This window comes from Rhinolophus hipposideros, assembly GCF_964194185.1.
Source record: "Rhinolophus hipposideros genome assembly, chromosome: 7".
In the NCBI taxonomy this organism is placed as follows: Eukaryota; Metazoa; Chordata; class Mammalia; order Chiroptera; family Rhinolophidae; genus Rhinolophus; species Rhinolophus hipposideros.
The window spans coordinates 84434872-84441720 of NC_138053.1; the positions used below are offsets into that span (position 1 = coordinate 84434872).

Genomic DNA, 6849 nt, shown 5'->3' on the forward strand with positions numbered 1-6849 from the left:
CCATGTTTCAGCCATAGACTTCACTGTCCTAAAAGTGTTTGTCTGATAAAGCAGCCTCTTGAAGAAACAGCTGAGGGACAAGCTTGAAGATGAAACTCTGAGCAGACGAGATTTTTTTTTTTCATTCAGAATGTTATACAATCCTTAAACCAATGGTCATGATGTAGTGCTCATTTCCTGTAAATAAAATACATGGGTCTGAGAATGAAGGAATGGTCCCCTCATCATCACTCGTCACTCCCAGTGTCCAATTGAAGAATGCCACTAAACCTAAAGCTATAACTGCTGCCCAGTGACTCTGGGCTCTCTGTACCTGTGGATCAGTACGTGTAGAAAGAAGTTACCCTACTGGTGAAAGTAATTAATGATCGTGAGGGCTTCGTTCCATAATGAAAGTAAGGCGCAGCGTACCTGGTGGTTGGGAGCATCACTTCTTGGTGCTCCTCTGCCTAGTTTGAACCAAAAGTGGGCCAGTAAAGAAGCACAACCTGACAAATGGTAATTAGAGCTGAAAACCCTCAGGATCAGAGTCTCCGCCAGACAACCGCAGTCTAGTAGAAGTACTGGTGAAGGGTAAAGGTACAGTCTTCATTGGATAGCTGAAGCGGTAGATGATGAGTGGCAATTATAGCCTTAAACCAACTGCAGCAGGCTTTGCTGCTGCTTACTGCACTGACCCTTCTATTGTAACTTTTCCCAGGAATTGTGGCCAGCCATTAGCCTAGATGCAATGAACTCAATGTGAAAAGTAAGTCGACCTAAGCAGCACGACGAGTATACCATCATGGAAACTAACAGTGCCTATTTAGATCCCCGTTACTAGGACAGTGTATCCTACCTGATTTAAGACTTACCTTCAAATGGGTCAAAGCTTCCCCTACTTCCAAAGATTTTATGTTGTCCAAAGACGATAGGTTATACTCACCACAGAGAGCAACCTACAGTCACTGTGTGGCTGACAGGGATTCTTAACGCCTTCCTCTTGCCTTGAACTGAGACCAATTCATAGGATTCTTTATGCTGCAGAACCTCGCATGGAGTCAGACTGAAACTACCCCCCAGCTGTGATCTCACGCCTGATTAGTTCTACCCCATTCTCTATTCTCCTTACCTCATTCCTTTTGTCCTGAGACAGAGAATTTCTTTGACTAACCAGGTGCATTTTAGTCCCTGTCTCAGGCTCTGCTTCCAGGGAAGCTAACCTAAGACATTTTGTGACCACGAGCTATTCCATTATAACCAAGGATTTTAAGCTTTCTCAATTGTAATCCATCAAATAGATATGTTCCTGCCATTGTACTATAGATACAAGTTCCAATAAAATCTGTCACTCTAATATCCTACCTTAATATCCTACCTTGAATCAGCTGAGTGGTTTAATGATGCAATAATGATGTCTTTTATATATTTTGTTGTATCCCACTGTATACTTTTTAAATGCTGGGTAGAGAGATAATTTACATGGACCTGATATAGAATGTATATCCTGGCCCTTTTCTAACTGTATATATTACCATTTGTTAAGGTATTCATAAAACCAAGGGTTCTTATAAACCTGATTTTATGTCACCTCTGTAGGTTATGGTCCAGGTTCCCAGTAATTGAACTTCTTATCACAACACTGAGCTCAAGGTTCATGGTGGCTTTGTCCTAAGCTTTTGTCCTAAGGGAGAGTCATGCTCTCCCGGTGTCCTGAGAGGCCATCATACAGCTACCATTAACTGAGTTTTGGACTGTTAGAATGCGTGGGTAATGATGATGCCAAAGGTCAGCTCAAGATCCTTTCTTGTACATAGCTGGGGGCTCTGGAGCTCAGGGTGCCATCTGTCCTCATAATACCATGTTCCAGGACATAATTCTTAAAAGTGGAAAAAACTCATACCAGAACTTTAAAATGGCTATAAAGGGATATTTTCCAGGTAGGGAGATTGAACATTATTTTTTAATGGTTTTTAGCTTACTTATACATTTTAATTCTTTAATCAAATATATGTGGATCTTAATTTATACTCTTGCAAATATTGGGTTAGACTTAACATTGCATTTACTAATTTAGATTTTGATTACTGTAGTTGAAACCAGGTGTCCTTGTATAACGTAAAAAGTATTATAATATTCCACACATTTCCCAAGCACAGTATTTTTTTCCCTTTGTTCCTAGTCTTCATCTATCTTTTTTAACTTACGTGCCTGAGTTGTGAAATGCACATTTAAATCATCTTTTCTAGAAACATATTTCATTTTGTTCTACTGTCCTTACTACTAACCTCATCATGTCTACTTGTACTATTTCTCTGTTTTTGATATAGTCTGTAACACCTCTCTACTTTGTGTCATATAAGAACCTTATTAATATTCCATTTACTTGCTCTTCTAAAATTCTTAATTAAAATGCTAAACAGGATATTAAGTCAGATGGAGGCAAAAGTGACCTCTGTGACAGACCATAAGACAACATCCTCAATATAATGTGTTGCTATTTATCATGTCTCTTGATATATTACTTCAAATAGTTTTCTATAACTGTGAAATCAATTTAATATCTTTTAAATGGTGTTTTCCTTGAAAACTTATGGCTCTCAAGGTCACTATTATAAACTGTAAGAAAATATTTTTTATGTTATAAAAAATCATTAATTAAAATATTACATATTGAATAATTGTCTTAATGAGGATTCAATTTAAGAAATGTTTTGATTTTTAGAAGACTATCATGAGCCATAATTAATATAAAAAACATACATTTTTGGTTTAGCATACTATGAAAGTGGGATTACTGTAGGAAAATTGAATGCCTTGTGGGAGTTGACTAAACACATGTATATGATATTTATTGTTTCTTCTAAATTCACTCTATAAAGACACCAAGGCTTCTATTTGACAACCAGAGACTTACTTAAAATGTTAAAAATGGCTGACTAAAGCTCATTGTCTAACTCAGAGGAAATTTGGAAGATTCTGACAATATTTCAGAATAACGTTGACGTCTTCATTGCAACGCAGCGGAAAAATGAGAACTGTTTTATATACAGAGGGTGCCAAACAACAACAAAAAAAAACACACAAAACGGTGCACACATTTTAAGAAAGGAAAAAGCTATTAAAATTGTAATGCTCAATATATACTGATAACAAAAGATGAATACAAGTCATGTTTGACTTCTGCAATTGCAAGAGGTGCTCAAAGTGTTTACCATCAGTGTCCAGACACTTCTGATCACAGCGAACTACTGCTTGAGCAATGACCAAAGTGTCCACTTGTGTACATCTTTTTTGGCACCCCTGGTTTATTCATATAAGATGTGACTTGAACCACTCACTCTACTGAATAAACATATTTTGAAAGCATACCATCCTCCTTGTTTAAAAATATCTCAATTAGGTATTCTGTTTTTCTACTAAAATCTCAAAAGAGTGGTTAGGGAGGCCAATTTTCAGGTTATAATTTTTCTTTAAATATACTTTGAGAACATGAGATACCTACCAATCACTTTTTATTTCTCCTAGTGTATATTGCTTTTTTAATATTCCTAAAGTATACCAGTTTAAAGTCCTAACATATGCAGAGTACAATTAAAGGGACAAGGATGAGAATTAAAATGCTGTCAGGTGCCCCATAAAAATCAGCATCTGGAAACATTTATACAATAATGTTTAATGAAATATTTGCAAAGTATAATCATATAATCAAAATGAATGCAATCAAATCAAGTTTAAAATAAACTATACAACCTATGAAATTTGCATATCAACTGTAGGACAAATATTTTAGGTCACAAATATTGGATAATATTAATACGCATCATCCCAAAGCTTATGCTTAATATTATGGAATGCCATTAGCACAGTCCCCAGTTCAATAATAAGTCATTTATTCAACATACATTTGTTGAAAATTAATAATGCATGAGGTTTTAAAAATGAGTAATTGACAAAATAGTGGACAATAAGACAATGGGCCTTCCCTCGTAAGGGCAAAGGCTTGTAAACTAATGAATATTGTGAGAATCTCAGAGAATGAAAGTGCTGGAAATCCAGCAGAGTAATTGAAGATGACGTGATCGAAGAACTGAAGGAGGTTGCTTATTTTAAGGGGATTAGGGAAACAGATACTTTATCGTGATTTTCACCACACTTTTGGAATTTAATGAGTTGCACGTGTCTATCTTAAAATAAATGAATCCATTAGTTTATGAGGAATTTCAAATTGGGTCTCTAGCACAGAGAAAGTGCCTCCAGAGCTATGATTCATGCTGAAAATCATTCAGCTTTTGCTAGGGAGCAAAATAACTAACTTGAGTTATTTTACAAGTTTAACTTGTGAAAGGTTATTTTACACAATGAAAAGTAGGTATTATAATAAACACTATAATGATAATTAAAACTGCAGGTATCCTTAACTGTTCTGGCTTTGATGTTCTCTGAGTGTTCCTGGGAAAGGCAAATTCAAATTTTGATAGCAGCGAAAAGGATTACTTTAAAGTTGAATTAGAGAAAGAAAGTGTGATTTTCACATCGGTTCCAGTTAGTGAGGAACCTAATGAAGAACATCAAATGGTACCAAGCATTTCTTCAATCTCAGAAGACAACCTAAAGATACTTCGGACAGATGATGAATTTTACCTTCCCTAAACAAGTGAACAGTTCAAAGCTTGTCCAAAACCAATGCCCCCCTTGCCGACCATTTTGCCTTCAATTAATAAAGTGTGTTGGGACACTTTGCAGAACTGGTGCCAACAATTTAATTTGAGTACTGATGGCAAGAAAATAGACGTTTATCTGAGGTGCAAGGAACATGCATACTCTGAAGAAAAACAAAACATTCCTGAAATACTACAGGAGTCAAGTTCAAAGAAATGCAAGATGGTGACCAAGAAAGCAAGGAGTAAGAAAAGTGGTAAGATGAGTGAGAGAGAGCAAATGACCAATAGCGTTGAAGTGATAACTTCAGCTCAGGAAGCCATGTTGGCAGCATGGGCAAGACTTGCTGCAAGAGCAGTTCAACGTAAGGCTATAAATTCATGTCCCATTCCTACTTCTTTGAGAACTTTCTGCTGCAAACCTCTGGTGTCAGGTGGTGTGTGGTCCATGGCAGACCTCTCTTGTCAGACAGAAAAGGTTGGGTTCGCCTGCAGTTCTATGTAGGTCAGGCGTGGGTGCCTGACCCTCCTAAGAAGATGATCTCTCTCTTCCTCTTACCAGCCTGCACCTTCCCATACCCAGACCTAGAAGATAATATGTTATGCCCCGACTGTGTTAAGAGGAATAAGAGGATGATGGAAAGATTAACTACAATTAAGAAGTAGAAGCAACCTGGTTTGAACACAACCACATCATTCCTTTTGGATTGGCCATGTCGTAAAAAAGAATAATTTTTGGATAGATAGCTCACAGATACATTGATTTGTATCCCAATGATTGCTGTGCTCTGTCCTGGCCATCCTCAGTGTTGCCTGATACCTTGAGTATAGAAGTGAATGTCTGGATTCTGTACTTGAGGTCTGCCAAAAAGCGACTGCCACTGCTGCTTCAGGTATTTAGCTATAATATATAGAATATAAGTTGGTTTTCTTTTAATTAATAGATTTTTAAAAGCAGTTTTAGATTTTCAGAAAAAATTGAGCAGGAACTAGAACCCCCCATTTTTGTTCCCAGCACTCCCCCATTTTCCCTACTGTCAACATCCTGCACCAGATGGGTACATTTATTGAGTCTACATTGACACATCATTATCACCGAAAGCCCATAGTTTACATTAGGTTTCACTCTTTATGTTTTACATTCTATGGGTTTTGAGAAATGTATAATGACATATCCACCATTATAGTGTCATACAAAATATTCACTGCCCTAAAAATTATGCGCTCCACCTCTTTAACCACTGACATATTTTCTGTATCCATAGCTTTGCCTTTTCCACAATGACATACAGTTGGAATCATACAGTTGCCTTTCTTTTCAGATTGACTTCTTTCAGAGCAATGTAAATTTAGGATTCCTTCATATCTTTTCATGGCTCGATAGCCCACTTCTTTTTTTGTTTTAGTTTTAAATTAAAGTTTATTGGGGTGACAATTGTTGGTAAAGTTACATAGGTTTCAGGTGTACAATTCTGTAGTACATTATCTTTATATCACATTGTGTGTTCACCACCCAGAGTCAGTTCTCTTTCCGTCACCATATATTTGATCCCTTAGCTCACTTTTTTTTTTTTTTTTTTGGCAGTGAATACTCCGTTGTTTGGATGTATCATAATTTGTTTATCCATTCACATATTGAAGGCCATCTTGGTTGCTTCCAAGTTTTGGCAATTATGAATAAAGCTGCTATAAACATTTGTGTTCAGGTTATTGTGGACATAGATTTTGAACTTATTTGAGTAAATGTCAAGAAGCATCTTAAGAGTGTGTTTAGTTGTATAAGGAACTGCCAAACTCTTTCAGAGTAGCTGTACCATTTTGCATTCCCAGCAGCAATGATCAAGAGTTCATGCAGGTCCATATCCTCACAGCATGTGGTGTTCTCAGTGCTTTGGATTTTGGCCATTCCAATAGGTGTGAGGTGGTATCTCGTTGTTTTAGTTTGCAATTTCATAATTACATATGTAAATGATCTTTTAATATCTTATTTGTAATCTACATCTTAGGTGAGGTGTCTATTCAGGTCTTTTGCCTTTTTTTTTAATGTGGCTGTTCATTTTGTTAATAAGTTTTAAGAATTCTTTTCATATTTTGGACAGTAGTCCTTTATCAGATGAGTCTTTTACAAACATTTTTCCCGGTCTGTGGCTTGTCTTCTCTGATTAATTGGTATAATTCGATCATTGATGTTTAAAACAATTGATAGAAA

General features: G+C 36.4%; 1 pseudogene across 1 annotated transcript; it reads left to right on the top strand.

Moving 5' to 3' along the window:
• The first annotated feature begins 611 nt into the window (after positions 1-611).
• LOC308499778 (developmental pluripotency-associated protein 2-like) lies at positions 612-5306 on the top strand (annotated as a pseudogene). The gene is made up of 2 exons: positions 612-686; positions 4441-5306. The product of its transcript is annotated as a developmental pluripotency-associated protein 2-like (transcript).
• The last annotated feature ends 1543 nt before the right edge of the window (positions 5307-6849 follow it).